The following is a 16,352-nucleotide window of genomic DNA, read 5'->3' on the forward strand; positions in this document are numbered from 1 at the left end:
TCCAGGCTAAAAAAGCCCACTTCCCTTAGCCTGTCTTGATAAGTTGCGTGCCTTAGGCCTCTAACCATTTTTGTTGCCTTTCACTGGATTCTCCCCAGTTTGTTCACATCGTTTCTAGAGTGGGGGGCCAAAATCTGGACACAGTACTACAGATGTGTCCTCACCAATGCAAAATAGAGCGAGTCCTGTCATCATAGAAGGCAATCAGGTTGGTCAGGCATGACTTGCCCTTGGTGAATCCATGCTAACTGTTCTTAATCACCTTCTTCTCCTCCAAGTGCTTAGAGATGGATTCCTTGAGGACCTGCTCCATGAATTTTCCAGGAACTGAGGTGAGGCTGACCAGCTTATAGATCCCCAGATTCTTCTTCTTCCCAATTGCTATGAGTTTTCAAAAATTATGGTCGGTGGCTATGCAATCATATTGGCCAACTCCCCTGACACCCTCCAGATTTTCTAAATAGACCCGGACCTACTCTTTCACCATGGTCAGCAGCTCACCACCCCCAAAAACTGCTGCTGGGTGCAATAGTCTAGAAGCTGACCTTGCCTGTGAAGACTAGTGAAAAAGGGATTGAACACTTCAGCCCTTTCTATAACATCTGTCACTAGGTCACCTCTCCTATTCAGTAAGAGAGCCACACTTTCCCTGATATTCCTCTTGTTGCTGGCATACTTGTAGAAACCCTTCTTGTTATCCTTTATGTCCCTTGCTAGCTGCAACTCCTTCCTGATTTAGCCTTCCTGATTTCATCCCTCCATGCCCAAGCATTACTCTTATACTCCTCCCTGGTCATTTGTCAAAGTTTTTACTTCTTGCAAGCTTCCTTTTTTGTATTTCAGTTCACTGAAGTGTGTCCTGCTAAGCCAAGCTGGCCTTCTGCCATACTTGCTAGTTTTCCTGTATGTTAGGATGGTTTGTTCCTGTGCCCTTACTGAAGAAAGTGAAGAATAGTCAGTCATGTGCTCTTATTATCCTTCCCCTGAATCCCTGAGGAGTATGTTCTTCCCAAAGGTTCTTTCATGGAGAGAGATCATCAGGAAGCAGGCTATTACCAGTGATACCTTTATGACATTGTCCCACTTTAGCATTAGGTATGCCTGCTAAGGACCTTCTGAATTAGAGTTCAGGAAGGTGATCTGGACGTAGTGTTTGGTAGATATTCGTGGAATATGAACCATTGATGGTCTATATTGTTTAGTTTTGTTTTAAACATTATCATAAATATCCACAGGAAATTCAGGCACAGTACTTGGAAACAGCAGCAAGGACCAACTTGTAAGTGCTTAAGTCAAAGAAATTCAGAATTGAGACTCAAATTCCAGACATCAACCCAACTTTTCAGCCTCCTTTCAAAATGTAGTTTTAAATCAAACCTTTAATGTCACTTCATCATGAATTCACATGGTCAGTGTGGGGCCATTCATTTTTGAGCTGAATTTCTCAATAAGTTCTTAAAAAATAAAACAAAGCCAAGTATTCCATAGCCAGTCAAGGCTATGTTTCCCTGATTGTTCAATTGTGATGGATAATAAGGGAGGGAGTGGGGAGCTGTTTGAATTTTCTTTCCACTCTACTATTAACAGACTGACATTTTCCCCCTGAGAGCTTTTGAACAAGCTTAAGCTTTAAATCACAATTTTTCTCTGATGAAAAGGCTTTATACTTTCCTCACTGACCTCTGCATTCAGTATACGATGCACTTATCCCTACTTAGGAGCTTTAATTCAAGGTGAACAAAGTAAAGGAGCATCTTACTCTTAATTGACTTAGGTGTGATATCTCTAGATCATTCAGCTAAAAAGAGGTGCAGGAAAGGCATTGTTTAGAATGAAAGATACATATTATAACCTCTCGTTTAAGTATGACGTTTATGTGTTGCTCTTGTATGGCTGTGTTCTCTTTTTTCTCCCTTCTTAACTTTGTACATCTTTTTCTTTCTTTTTCCTTCCTTTATAAAGCACCCACTCTTTTGTTAACATATCATATCATTAATTTAAATTAACTTCACTAGAGGGGCTGATGATTTATTTTAACACAAAGAAGCTTATGTAGCAATAGAATTGTCACGTTATACAACACGATATGGGTCATTTAAATTCAGTATACATTACTTTATATGCAATATATGAGGCAGTTACTCAGAAACTATTTTGTATATTTGGAGTACTATCCACTATAAACAACATATACACTGAAATGGTGCTCCTTGATGCAGAGCTTACTCTTGTAAAGCTGGAGTAACCCCATCCTAGTCAAGACAGTTACTCCGTATTTATGCAGATGAATGTGGAAATAGAGTCAGGCTCAATGTTACAGTTTTAATAAATTTTTACCTGTAAACTAAAGTGAAGCACATTCCCCTGTGATGAAATTCATTCATCTTGAAGTAAGATAATATAGGGATACATTTATATAATGAGTTTTTAGAATATTTAGCACCTAGCTCAAGAAGCAGGAAGACTTGGAAGTAGGTATGAGTCTACAAGACCTCAGTGGAACTGGATCTGCTCATAGAAAGCCTAAATTTGGTGTATAATATGTATAAAATAAATTATAATTGAATAAAAATAAAAAGGCTCTGCTTCTCTCTTTGTGTTCACAGTGACGTAATTCCAGTAGCCTCTACTACTTGAGATTAGTGTTGTGGTGCTAGAACCCCTTTGAGCAATTACACTGCTATAATTCGGCTGAGATTTACTTCCAAAGACTTTAGTGGTGCCTTTCCTGATTTAAGAAAGAAGGAGAACAAGTCACATAATGTCAATCCATCTATTTAGCAACCACAGTCAATATGATAGTTTAAAAGTGTGTTTTATATTAGAGGGTCATGGGGTAACAGTGAGTAAAAGGTCTGTGTACAGATTTCCAAGGAATGGACTAGTTTAACTAACTGTGACATTACTTCTGAAGGTCATGAATCCAGAATGGCTGCTATTTTCTACACTGAAGCTCAGTTTTCAGCTTACAGCTTTCACGGTAGTTGATACTTAAGGGAGTTGTGTTTAGAAGAATGGTGAATTCCCAGACCTTACCATCTGTCACATATGCAAAGGTAAGAATATCAACATATTGACGCTGGGATAGAGTCTGATAGTTCTAGTTACTCTGGATAGGCATGATTTTGGTGATGGTACACCTTGCCTGTGTAACTCAGATTAGACTGCTGTACCTTTTTCTAAAAATCAGAAGGACTGTCTTTTTAGGTACTAATTAGCAAAGAGTGTTCAAATGATTATCAAAAGGAGAAATGTAGCGTACAATATCTGGAGAAATAATACTTTAAAACATCATTTATAACCATTTTTAAAATGGTATACATAGGTATAAATTTTGTTTCCAGTTGTGGTGGTGGTGGTGTTATGATTAGTGACCTGATGAAGAATATTTTGCAGTCACAAACTGGTCTAACTTTATTCCAACCATGCAGTTGGTCCAAAAAAAAAAAAAGATATCACTCCTCCCCCGCCCCCCCCCCAAAAAATCCTTGTCATCTTCAGTTATGTTACTTAAGTCAGAGAGTGCTTTTGACAAGGTTAGAGTATAAGAGAAAAATCTGCTGTGGAATGGGACCCTGCCTATTTTACGCACCCAGAATCTCTTCATGCTGAATCCTGATGTTACTTCAACAAGGCTAAAATTATAGAAATGTTACTTACTAGAATCCTAATGAACTTTCATAGTACAAAGGAATCCTTAGATGGCACAAACGTGGTTCTAGATCTTCCACTCAAGGATATGTCTGGAGTACAGTGTATTCTATGAATCCGAGACTGACACAGTGACCTGAGCTCCAGCTATTACACATAAACTAGTCTAAGGATGCAGACAGAAGTGCAGCTCCCAGCTGTAATTCAGAACATTTTCTGAAAAGCATTCAGAGTTACCCCAGACCAAACATAAGTTCACTGTTGGTTCCAGGGGGAAAGGAGAATCCAGCAGGGCCTGGGAGCCTGCAGCCAGGTTCCCATAGCAAAGGCCACAGCTCTCTGCCTGTCCTCACTATTTCCAGAATGGGAGGCAGTGGAGGGATTTCATTCTTGGGGCTCCCCAGCTGGTGCTGAAGGGTGGGGTGGGTGAATTGGAGCCCCCCCAACCTCCAGAGGGCTTCAATACACCCATGCCACACTCCAGGGGGGGCTGAAACCCACTCAGACTGAACTCCCTCCACTCCTTTTGCCCCCTCCCATTCTGGAAAAGCAACAGGCTGGGAGCTCTGCAGATACAAGTTACAGAAGATGCTACATTTTGAAACGTTTTTATCTGATACCGCATGCAATCAGCGGTCAGATTATCACCTGGTTGGCCATTTTTTAAGCTGTTTGCAGCTGTGCAGTTTTGTTTGGTCACAGTTGTAAACTGCTTTCTGTGGCTAGATCTGCTGAAAATAGTCACTTTTGTCCTCACCCTAAGTGATTAGAAATCAATCTAAACCCATAATAGAACCTGACAGAGAAGTTCAGTGCACATAGACTGACCTAAAAATGGCAGAACCTGGTATAAGATAGACATGGTTTAATACGCACTCAAATCTAATAGATTTAGGTTAGACCAGTGAATTGAACTTCTGTATCAGATCCCCTATTGATTCAAGTTACATCACTATCCTCCAGCATCCCAGCCTCCTTTACAACCTCTCACAATCCCCTCCTTACAGAGTGATACATTAGCACTTGGCTGCTCCAGCCAAGCATCCAGCAGGCCCTGCCCCCAAGATCTCCCTGAGCCAACTCAGCACAGACTTTCTCTCCAGCCCTGCCTCTTGCCTCCAGCCATCTGTCAGCTGTAGGCAGCCAGCAGGGGAGGAGGCAGTGGGAGGTGAAGGGAGGCGGCTATGTCCCCTACATGAGTCTCAGGACCTGGGCACCCATGTCATAGTTTCATAGTTGGTAGAGTTGGAAGGAACCTGAGCAGATCATCAAGTCTGACCCCCTATCATGGGCAGGAAAGGATGCTGGGGTCAAATGACCCCAGCAAGAGTTCTATCTAGCCTCCTTTTAAAGACCCCCAAAGTAGGAGTGAGCACCACTTCCCTTGGAAGTTTGTTCCAGATCCTAGCCACCCTAACAGTGAAGTAGTGCCTCCTGATATCTAGCCTGAATCTACTCTCCGTCAACTTATGGCCATTATTCCTTGTTACTCCCATTAGTGCTTGGGGGAACAGGGACTCTCCCAGTGCCTGCTGATCTCCCTTGGCCAGTTTATAGACAGCCACCAGATCCCCTCTCATCCTTCTCTTGTGGAGGCTGAACAGGTTCAGGTCTCGTAGCCTCTCCTCATAGGGCCTGCCCTGCTGCCCCCTAATCATGCGAGTGGACTTCTTCTGCACCCTCTCCATGTTGTCCACATCCCTCCTGAAGTGCGGCACCCAGAACTGGATGCAGTACTCCAACTGCAGCCTGACCAATGTCATATAGAGGGGAAGGATCACCTCCTTGGACCTGCTCATGATGAATCTGTGGATGTGTGACAAGGTTCAGTTAGCCTTCCTGACTGCATCCTCACATTGGTGGCCCATGTGCATCTTGGAGTCTATAATGACTCCAAGATCCTTTTCTGCCTGTGCCCTGACAAGAAGGGAGTTCCCCAGCCTGTAGGTATGCTGCTGGTTCTTTCTCCCTACATGTAGTACCCTGCAATTGTTAGTATTGAATCCCATCCTATTCTCATCTGCCCACCCCTGTAACCTGTCCAGATCCAATTATAGCCTGTCCCTCTCTTCTAGCGTGCCCACTTCTCCCCACATCTTAGTGTCACCTGTGAATTTGAACAAGGTGCTTTTCACCCCCTCATCCAAGTTGCTGATGAAGATGTTGAACAGCGTGGGCCCAAGAACCAAGCCCTGGGGGACCCCACTGCTGACATCCCTCCAGGTAGAAAATGACACATCCACCACCACACTCTGGGTGCAGCCCTCCAGCCAATTGGCGACCCATCTGACTGTGTAGGCATTGACACCACAATCTCTTAATTTTTTAACAAGAATAGAGTGAGAAACAGTGTTGAAGGCCTTCCTAAAGTCCAGAAAGACTACGTCCACCGCGGCACCTGCCACCTGCATCCAAGGATTTTGTAATCTGGTCATAGAAGGCAACCAGGTTGGTCTGACAGGACCTGCCTCTAATGAACCCATGTTGGTTGCCCCTAAGCATACACTCCCCTGCTTGCCCTTTTGCAGATGTGCTGATGAGACCACCAGATTTCCAAGCGTGTCCTGCAGTGGCCCACGTTACCCGGAACCTTCTTTTTACCCACTATGTATTTAAAAAAGGATTTCATGTTATCCTTGAACTGGGTTGCTAGTCCCAGTTCCATCTCTGCCTTTGTGTTCCTAACAGCCCCCCTACAATCCCAAGCAATAGAGTCCTCCCTGGTGATAGCCTTTCCCTTCCATTGGGTGTATGCCTCCTTCTTAGCTTAGCTTTATGAGCCATACCCCTGAATCCCATCACAAAGCACCCTACAATGTATGCATACACAGGACACTGAGCTTAGGAAAACCCCTGTGCCTCGGCACAGCCAATGAAGCCCACTTCTGGCTCCCACACATCCAGCTAGGGGACCCCATGCCTACATGCTCAGGCACAGTCAACAGAGACTATCCCTGGCTCCTGCACACTCGGCTAGGGAACCCCATGTACCCCTGCTCAGGCACAGCCCCACAGAGCCTGACCCTGGCTCCTGCACACCTGGCCAAGGTATACCATGCCCCTGTGCTTGCATAATACCCCATGGAACCCAACTTTGACTCCCACATACCACATCTCAGGGGCCAGAGACAGGCAGCCTGCCACCTAGACCCACGCATAAACCCCCATCCCTTCCCTGAGCAAGAGTCAGTGCTAGGCCTACATGGAAAATAGGGAATAGGCTTGCATGGAGACAATCCTGTGACCTCCATGACTCAGCCACTGCCAGCACATACCTGGGCCATGGGCACCTGTAGTTCTGCAAGGCTTTTTTTGGCCTGAAGCTACAGGGCAGGGCTGTGGGAGCATGTTTGCCCATGCCTAGCAACCAATAAGGGGTGGCCTGGGTGCTTGCCTGTGCTTGGCAGTCTCTATCAGACTGGAGAGCCCATGGAGCATGCTAGAAGGCATGCAGGAGCACATCCAATCAGCAGGCTTTTCTGTTCACTGTTCACTACCTATCTAACCTAGGCTACTTACAGAGAACTGCATAACAGATCAATTCTGCCTTGGGCTTTTTGAACATTTGTACTTAGCCCCAGAGTAATTTGTGTTCAGTATTAGAGGAACTATGAACTTGCTTTCACTTACACCAGGGTTTGGATTGCTCCTAGATAAAGGCACATTAAAGAGCTTTTTCAAATGTTGATACCATTATGTTATATCTACATAAGCCTTTTCTATACTGCACCACTACTGGCACAACACAGTAACTTCCAGAATCCATCTGTATCTGTATGAGTTCTAGAAACTCTTGTACTGCAACTGTTCTGGCCAAGGCACATTGCAGTCTGGGAAGGCTATGACTTCTGCTCACTGGTGGGTGGTGGCAGAAGCTTTCTTTCACTCAGAGAGGTAAGGGGTTGCTCTAGCACAAGCAATATCAAGATTTCAGCTTCTGCAATGGAGTATGAACACAACGACAGTTTTGCTGGCAGAAACTATATAGCTATACTATATAGCTATACTATACTACAGACCTGGTCAGAGCCAGAGAAATAATTAACCTTTAACAGCAGGTGGGAATGAAATACTAATCTGAAATATGCTATAGTGCACAAAGCAAAATACACCAGGGGACCATCTTTCATAACTTTGCTTCCCCTTCAACTATACTGTCACAGTTGCAGGGTCATTTCAGATCAAAGTATATGGGTATATGATATGAACCTCTTGGAAAAGCATTGACTATGAGGAACATACCTTCAGAAATTACTCCCCATTTTTGTTCAAAGTATTGTAAAAAAAACAAGGACTTCCTGGATGTACTTTCTGAGGATGTATTTAAGCAGGGCAGAGCATATCTTTCTGAAGAGGTATTTAGGCAGGCACAGGTTTCTTCTAATAATCTGTGCAAAGATATGATATTTGTTTTCATGTAGGTTCTTGATAACTAATCAAATGTGGGGGGTTTATGGTTCAGCCTGTTTTTCAGTATGTAGTTTTAGAGAAAGAAGTGTTTATCATAGGCATTCTTTTGCAGTTGTTTAAATCCAAGTAAATAAATCTGAGATGTTCAGAGAAGACAGGTGCCCAGCTATCACTCAGAGTCATTGGGGAGCTGCATGCATCAGTTGTATAGACCTGTTGGGACATCCCAGACAAAATGAAAATAAGATGCCAGCTCTGAGTAGCAAAAAAGAATTCTGCAGCCACAGAATATAACAGAATGTTAACAAAAAATAGAAAGACATAAGTACTGACCACAATCAGAAGTACATGTGTTAACCAATTATGATTCTATCTCAAATGTAGCATAAGTCCTGCAGTAAAGAAAAAAAATTCTCTGGCAGAAGGAAAAACCTATGAAATATGATTTTTCGTCTGTCACAGAGCAATTTGAAATCATGACAATGTTTTTTATATTAAATCAAAAGCTTGTGGGGGTTTTCATACTTAAGATCAACTCAAAAACCACTACTGTTAATACATTCTGAAGAGACAAAATAAATGACTGATGGAGGCTTGCATATTGCATTACTAGAGTTCTTTTTATAAGCATATCATCTTTTGCATTGAATTGAAAATCCAGAGTATTTTAATTTTAAATGGTTATCAAAGAAGTGAAAATATAAACCTTGAGGGTGTTAAATCAGTGAGGTGCTAGTTTTCAATTACTGGGTAGAACTTAAATAACCTACATAGTAATGTTCAGATTCAGCAGCCGTGGGATATCAGTTGTGGCTTTTTAATATGAATTGTTCAATGGAATATTAGGCACAAAGTACAGTACTGCATTTGTGCCTGGAAAAAAAGCAAGTGCTGTATAGTATCCATGTTTGTATATTTTTTAAAATAATATAATCATAACATAATTATCATGTAATGCAATGTAATATAATGTGACATAATATAATATATGGCTCTAAAAAATGACATTTTATAATGTAATATAATATACAACTCTAACACAAAAAAGAATAAAATTACCACTGTAACAATAAAGAAGAAATCAAAGAAAACTATTTCTACTTTTCAGTACTTTCTGTCAATTAAAAACTGTTCTTCTAACAATTATTATTTTATTCTTTGACATTCAGGATGACACAGTTTTGTACCAAACATATATATTATTCCACTAAAAAGGCAGGAAATGATTAATATATGTGAGTTTTTAATATAGGAGTTTTACCATTCATTTCAGTTGGTGCAGAATCTAGTCAGTAAGTGTGAAATTCAATTCAATGCATGCAAAATTTCCATAGACTTTAGGGGTGGAAAATAACCACGTTTTGCCAGCAGTGCATATATCATTTGTTTTGAAAATAAGTCATGTTCAGGATTTAGCTGTCGCTAGTAAAACTGAATAGAAATTCATACATCCATGAAGCAAAAAGGGGAAACTTAGCTTAGTCTATTCTCAGATGGTTTACTTTTCCCATTTTTCTACACAAGGCACAAGAAAAAAAATAGAAACACAAAACAAAACAAAAAATTCTTTTCATCTGTTCTATGCTGAAAGTTTCAAAGTGTGAATATATGGCCATATGCTACTATGGCGTATATGCTGAAAAGCATATAGTAATTTACTTCAAAACCCATCTTTTTCTTTTGCATATAATCTATAAACGTTTACTTGTATGCTTGGTACATTTCAATACAAAAATCATCTTGCATAGAAAATCTATCCTAAAGCAATGAAAAATGGGCCATGGAGTTTGAATTAAAAAAGGGAAGAGTTGGGAGAGGGTCAAAATTCTGCATATCCTGTTCAGAGAAAACAAGAGAGAAATGAAATCCTCATCCAGTGTGAGGTCAGTATTCTCTGGGCAGGCAGGGTAGTGAGGAGACAATTTGTTCATCAAAGCCAGAGTTGCTGAGGAGAGATTCTGCACCACCTGAAGATTCGTAAGCTTAAGGTGTGTGTAATGCTTTGCTGTAGTCCAGGTAAGAGGTGACCAAGCCATGATTTACCAAGGCCTGATCATCATTTGCCAGAATGACAGAATCTATCTCACACTTCAATAGCAAGTGTTATACATGGACACCACGTGCCTATGCTGAAGTCTGTAATGACTAATATGAGACTAATGACTAATGTCTGGGGCTACTGTTCCATGGCTGTTAACTTCCCATCACCCCTGACTTGCATGGGTTCAACTTCAACTAACTGCTGTTCCACAACAGGATATTAGTAAAATACTGTCTATTTAAGGACAATGGTCTGTGATCTGAAAGAAGAGTAAAGCTCTGTATCATCTACTGTTATTTAAGTCAATGTTGTCTCATCAGCTCACCTACTTGGTTGTAAGGAGATGTTCAATAGGTCTGGAATGAGAGTTGATACTGGGGACTCCACAAGAGAGGAATCTTGTGACTGAGGTACAGTATCCTATCATCATTCATTGGGTGCATTCCTTTTTGAAGGACTCAGACGAGAGTGGATCCAGGAAGCGTGCAGTGGTGTAGTCACACCCTTCAGGCTAGGGTCAGAAATTACACATAAACCAGTTTATGTCTTCAAAAACTGGTTTAAACCTGTAACAGAACAGAATCTCCATGCACATAAACCAGTTTTAAAATGGCTGAAACTGTTTTAAGATAAACCTGGCTGAATATAGTACCAGACTTAACTGATTTAGGCCAAACTGATTTATGAAACTTCTGTCCCAGACCCCTTCCTGGTTCAAGTTAAATCAGAGTCCCCCAGCATCCCAGCATAGACTATATGTTCATTTCCTCTTTCTGCTTCCCCCAAAGTCTCTGAGATTTGCAGTTCAGAGCCACAGCAGCAGGACTCTGCAGGGTTGCTCATCATTACCTCTTCCTGCTTCCAGGTGCCTCTGGTATTTGTAGTCCATGATCATAGTCAGCAGGACTCCACAGGGTTGTTCTCTTCTGTTCAATACATGCTCGCTTCAGAAAAGGACTATTCTTGTTCAAACCCCCACCCCTGGAAGACCCTCTGGCTGGCTCTGGGCTTGGGCTTGGCCATGCCCCCTCCACTCAAGCAGGGAGGGGGGGAAAAGCCTTGGAGCTGGCAGGCTGGGAAGTATGCTTTAGCACCCCCTCCCTTTCCTGCCCCACTACCCCTGGCTTCTGGCTTGAGCCACTACAGGCATGTGCCTACATTTCCTGAATCAAAAGTGAATGTCTGTTCACTTGCCTGCCGGTTCAATCTCTTTAGCTTAGGCTAACCCGCAAAGACTGAATTGATTTCAGCCTCATGGTATTTGATTGCCTGTACTTAGCCTTATTGATTTCTGGTCCACCTGGTTCAAATCAACTGTCCAGCAGTGGCATTTCTATTCAAACAGCAGTGAGTCAATTGACTTCATGGCTCATTGGAATCTATCCAATTCCTTCTAAACTCTTCATTCTACATGTTTTAATGACTCTCTCTCCTTTTTAATGGTCTTTAATGGTTCCATTAATCAAGTTATTCTTTGTTCTGCAATTCTGCTGTCGGCTAGCTGCTCCTGCTAATGTAGCTCCTTTTTCAGAGCCCCGCAGACTGTTTTTACTCTAGCTAGAAATATCAACTCAGGTGTGGAAATGTTAATTCAGGTGAACATTAACCCAGGTGTTGAAATAACTTTTAGTGAATCATTGGATGTACCATCAAGATACTCATAGAAAATGCTTTAAAAATTAGGGTTAGAAGGGACCTAAGAAGGTCATCTAGCCCAAACCCAAAGGCTCGATTAGCCCTCAAAAAGGATAACTATCATTTTATGAATCTGAAAATGAGATGTACATGTAATTCTAGTGATTACAGGACTAATGAAGCAACATCTTTTTATGCTTAATATGTGACATAGCAAATTAATGCATATTCTAATATAGTTATTTTTGTTTTCACTTAGATTTAAAACTAGATAATATAGCTCCAAGCCCCTTGCTAATTAGTAAAACTTCTACTTTATTTTTAACAGAGAAAAATATGCATTGTGTTATATGTGATGGTGCACTGCACCATCTGTGTGTCACTTTTCAAAATCCTAGATCTGCCCATGAACTCAGACTATTGAGTCTTAGCATTAAATAGAGCTCTAGGAAGATGAGAATGTCTACTGTCTAACAGGTGACAGAATTATACCACTAAAATTCTTATAGTGCCAGGTACAATAAGAGCATAATGCTGCTGCAGTATAGCAGCAAATCTTTACTAGCCTGCCATGACATGAACTACAGCAGGAGAACTATGGTAGCAAAGATATCTGATCTAGATACAGTTTTGCCAACAGAAGGTTTTTTTTCTGCTACCAGAGTTATACCACAGGAATCAGAAGCTCTGCCAGCAGACACTGCCTCCTGCTGGTAGCACTATGTGCACACTGGAGGTTTTGCTGGCTCTGTTGACTGTGAATGTGATCTTTATGCCCCTCTAGAAAATACAACTACACTGACAGAAATTTGAAAAAGTACACAAGGTCTTAATACAGATGTATTTTTTACTGGCAAAACAGCATTTGGGGCAATATTGCATATACAGCCTATCTCCTACCCCTCCCTCAGAAGCTGTACTAAATTTTGCTTGTATACCTCTGTCTATACCACAGGCTTCTGCTGCCACAACTGTGTTGTGATCACACTTCTTTAAACTCCTAACAACATAGCTATACTGAGAAAAGAGAATAATTTAGATATTGTTATTAGCTTCAATTAGATAAGTGTGGAGTTGATATTTGTGTCTCACCCTAAAATCCTGAATACTTGACTGACAGGAAGGTTAGTCATATGGTTAGTTAAGGCATGGGACCAGCTCGGAGTATCAGATCTAAACATGAACAATTTAGAAATGGACAATTTGCTGAAGGAATTCAATGAAGTTTATATCATGATTACACCTGGATTGCTTAGTCCATTCAGGAATAACTGGCAAACAGAAAAAGATGATTTTTCTAGAAATTATTCAATCAACTTTATTTAAATGTGTAATTCTAGGCATCCTTGTTTAAAATTCTGGAACCTGAATCCACAGGAAATATTTTTATTGATTTAATTGAAAACTGAAAACTATTATATTAAAAGACACTTACTGGATAAAATTTCTCTATGTTGCTGTTCATGATGGTATACAGATTGATACCAAGAATTAATGATAGAGATTGTGGATTGCATAAAGTGCTATATTCACATACACTGCATCTAATATAAAGTCAGTTAAATGTCCATCTAAAGCTATTTACATACTCCTCTGAGCCAGTAGTGTAACTGAGGGATGGTAACTGGGAGAGCAGCCCTGGGTGCTGCCTTAATGGGTGGCACAAAAATAGCCATTGCCGCAGCAGTGGCTGATCACACTGCCAAAATCAGCACGGCACTGCCCCAGGCACCATGTGGCTGGTCCAAGCAGGGGACTGTGCTGCTATGCCCCACTCTGAGGTTGCAATTTAATAGGACACATTCTTATCACTATTGCATTGACCAGCACCAGCTACAATAAATATGTGACGTCTCATCAGGATTTAAACTAAATCAAACTATCTCAGCATTTATTTTTATTAAGAATGTAGGTCTAGCTGATTTTTAAATGATATGTTTCCCTACTTCCCATTGCAAGGAACAGCATTTATTTATTAAATATATTTTCCTGTTCATCAGAATGCTTTAGTATTAGCTGTTGGAGCCCTGAGATTTCAGTGCAACATTGATCTTGTAACTCTCTTCACTTTAAAAAAGAGTCAAGGCTACTGTGGTGAAAAAAAGGAAAATCAAGAAACCTGGCTTGAATTGGAAAGTCCAGATAAGTCATACTGAAGGAATTGAACATATGCCAATAACTGTCTGCTCCGCAGGCTTCTGCTGCCACAACTGTGTTGTCATCATGCTTCTTTTATGTCAAAAAAGAGCATTAGCCCAGTGAGTGGCACATGACATGAAAAAGTTGTGTCATGCTCCATATAGCAAGCTATGCAAGCTATAGACACTATCATTGGGTGCATCTACATGTGTGCGTTACTGTAGAATTGACTAATTACCTTCACAGTAAAGAGTCACTGTCTACATGTGTGCTAGCATTAGGGTGCAGTAAACTAATTAAGTCTGCTGTATGATAGTAGTGTCAGGGGATTCACTAAGTGCAATCAAATAGACATGTAGATGCTGACTGCTGGGCATGAATTGCGCCCGGTCAGCCCAGTCAGCCAGGGGCCAAGGCCCTAGCTTCTGCCAGCCCCTCCACCGCTCAACACTGCCACCCGGAACCTGGGGCTGACCCCCCGCCCATGTCCCCTGCCAACCCAGGGCTGCTCCTCCCTGGCTCAAATTGCTGCAGCCCTGGGCACACATGAAGACACTGCGCCTGGGAGCAGCTGACTCTGGCATGAACTGCACTGGAGTTTGTTGAGTTGCCTTAATAGCTTGTGTAGATTGCACCCCCAGTGTAGCTGTGGAAAACTGTATAATATTGAATATCATATTGACAAGGAAGAATGCTGACGAAGCATTGCAAAGTCCATGCCCAGGACAAGTTTTGGGGTTTTTTTAATTTGTTTTTGCTGTAACCAAGATTGATGTGCTGCCTGTGAGAGGTTGTGGTAGCAGGTACCTTCAGGCAGCTCACTGGATTATAAATGGATTCTCTTTCATCCTCTGCACCAAAGAAAATCTTAAATGAGGAAGTAAAGATCCAAATAAAGACAAGATTATCAGGTAAGATTTCACTCAAAATCATCATGTGGTCTTGATAGCCAAATTCATGGCAATAGAAAATTTATGTACGCATTATTTGTGATGGATTCTTCATCACTAAGTTTTAACATGCAGAAGAGATATTTTTCTAGATGATAAATTCTAGATTAAATAGAAGCCATGGGTTTGATTCAGCTATTATTATGTTCTGTATGATGCAGACTGGTGGTCTAGATTATGATGGTCCCCTCTGTCCATAAAGGTCTATGAATCCAGAGACTCATACCATTGATCTGCCAACATACATTTTCAGAAAGGAGAGGGTACAGTACTGTGTAACTTACTCTCAGGGGAGAAAAACTCATTATGATAAAAAAGAACTTGTAATTGATGTTAATACTACATCTGAGGATATAAAAAAAACACTTTATAGACAATTAGCTCAGCTTCACAGAACACCTGTAAAATGGGTGTCATTAACCCTACTAAAGGTGGACTTGCCTAAGTAACAGAATGATTAGGTGATAGAGAAACCAAAATAGAAATATGTTTCCAGGTCCCCACTGTAACACCTCAAGTACTAATTCCTGATTACATATAATAAAATAGTTTACAATACAAATTTTAAAAATATATATTCTTTGCATGCCTGTAATCTCCCTCCAAGAACTAGGAGTGGACTAGCATGAGAGACAGATACTATAGAGAAGACACTGCATATAGCATGAGTTCACTGCTTTGGGACCAGTCTTGAAAAACATAGGCTTGAGCTCATTCCAGGCTTCATGCTGGTCAAATTCCCTCTACCCTTTTCCAGGGACAAGATGTACCTTCAACCTCTACAAGTATTTTTAACTCCGACTTTGGACTCTTGATTCATCATTCTATGCATTTATATTCAGGGCTGAATAATACATCCCGCTGTAATTTACATTAACTTAAATATTCTTTTTTTAATGTTCTGATACAATGTTTTTTGTGTGAAAAAACTTTATGAGCTGCATTTGTTATTCTACCTACCTGCCCTTCACTATCATTGTTTTTAATGATACATAGTTTGCTGAAATTGTTTGAATTGGCATGTGCATTTTGCACTGAAAAATGTCTCTTAGGAAAGTGATAAGTTATTGCTGCAATTGTCAAAAGGACCTCATCCACCAGTGTACTCAAATGTCCTGAGTTAAAATATATTTATTGAGCTTTTCATTATTCAACCCCTCCTGAAAATTCCTACAGTGTCGGCTATCTTGAAGGCAACTGTATGCTTCCTTTAAGTGAAGGGGAGGATGTTAATTTCCTGAGCTGTTTCTGATCCCTTAAGAGGTTAAGTAGCCAACAGCCTGGCTTGTTGGATGTTCCTAAAATGTTCCTCTTCTAGGCTATACATAAGCAAATGAAAAATAGTCATTCCTTATAAGCCAAGTTCAGGTTTTGAAGGGCAAACAACCATTTTATTAAAATGGTCTAGCTACAAATAAGCAGACAGATTTGAACTGAACTGTCACCTTCTATTAGTCACACCCATAAATCCTGCCATGTTACAAAGCTCTGCTCCTTAGATCCCAGAGTGCTTATGAGGAGGAATT

The sequence above is a fragment of the Crocodylus porosus genome, unplaced genomic scaffold, assembly GCF_001723895.1.
Source record: "Crocodylus porosus isolate Cpor-Errol unplaced genomic scaffold, CroPor_comp1, whole genome shotgun sequence".
Lineage (NCBI taxonomy): Eukaryota > Metazoa > Chordata > Crocodylia > Crocodylidae > Crocodylus > Crocodylus porosus.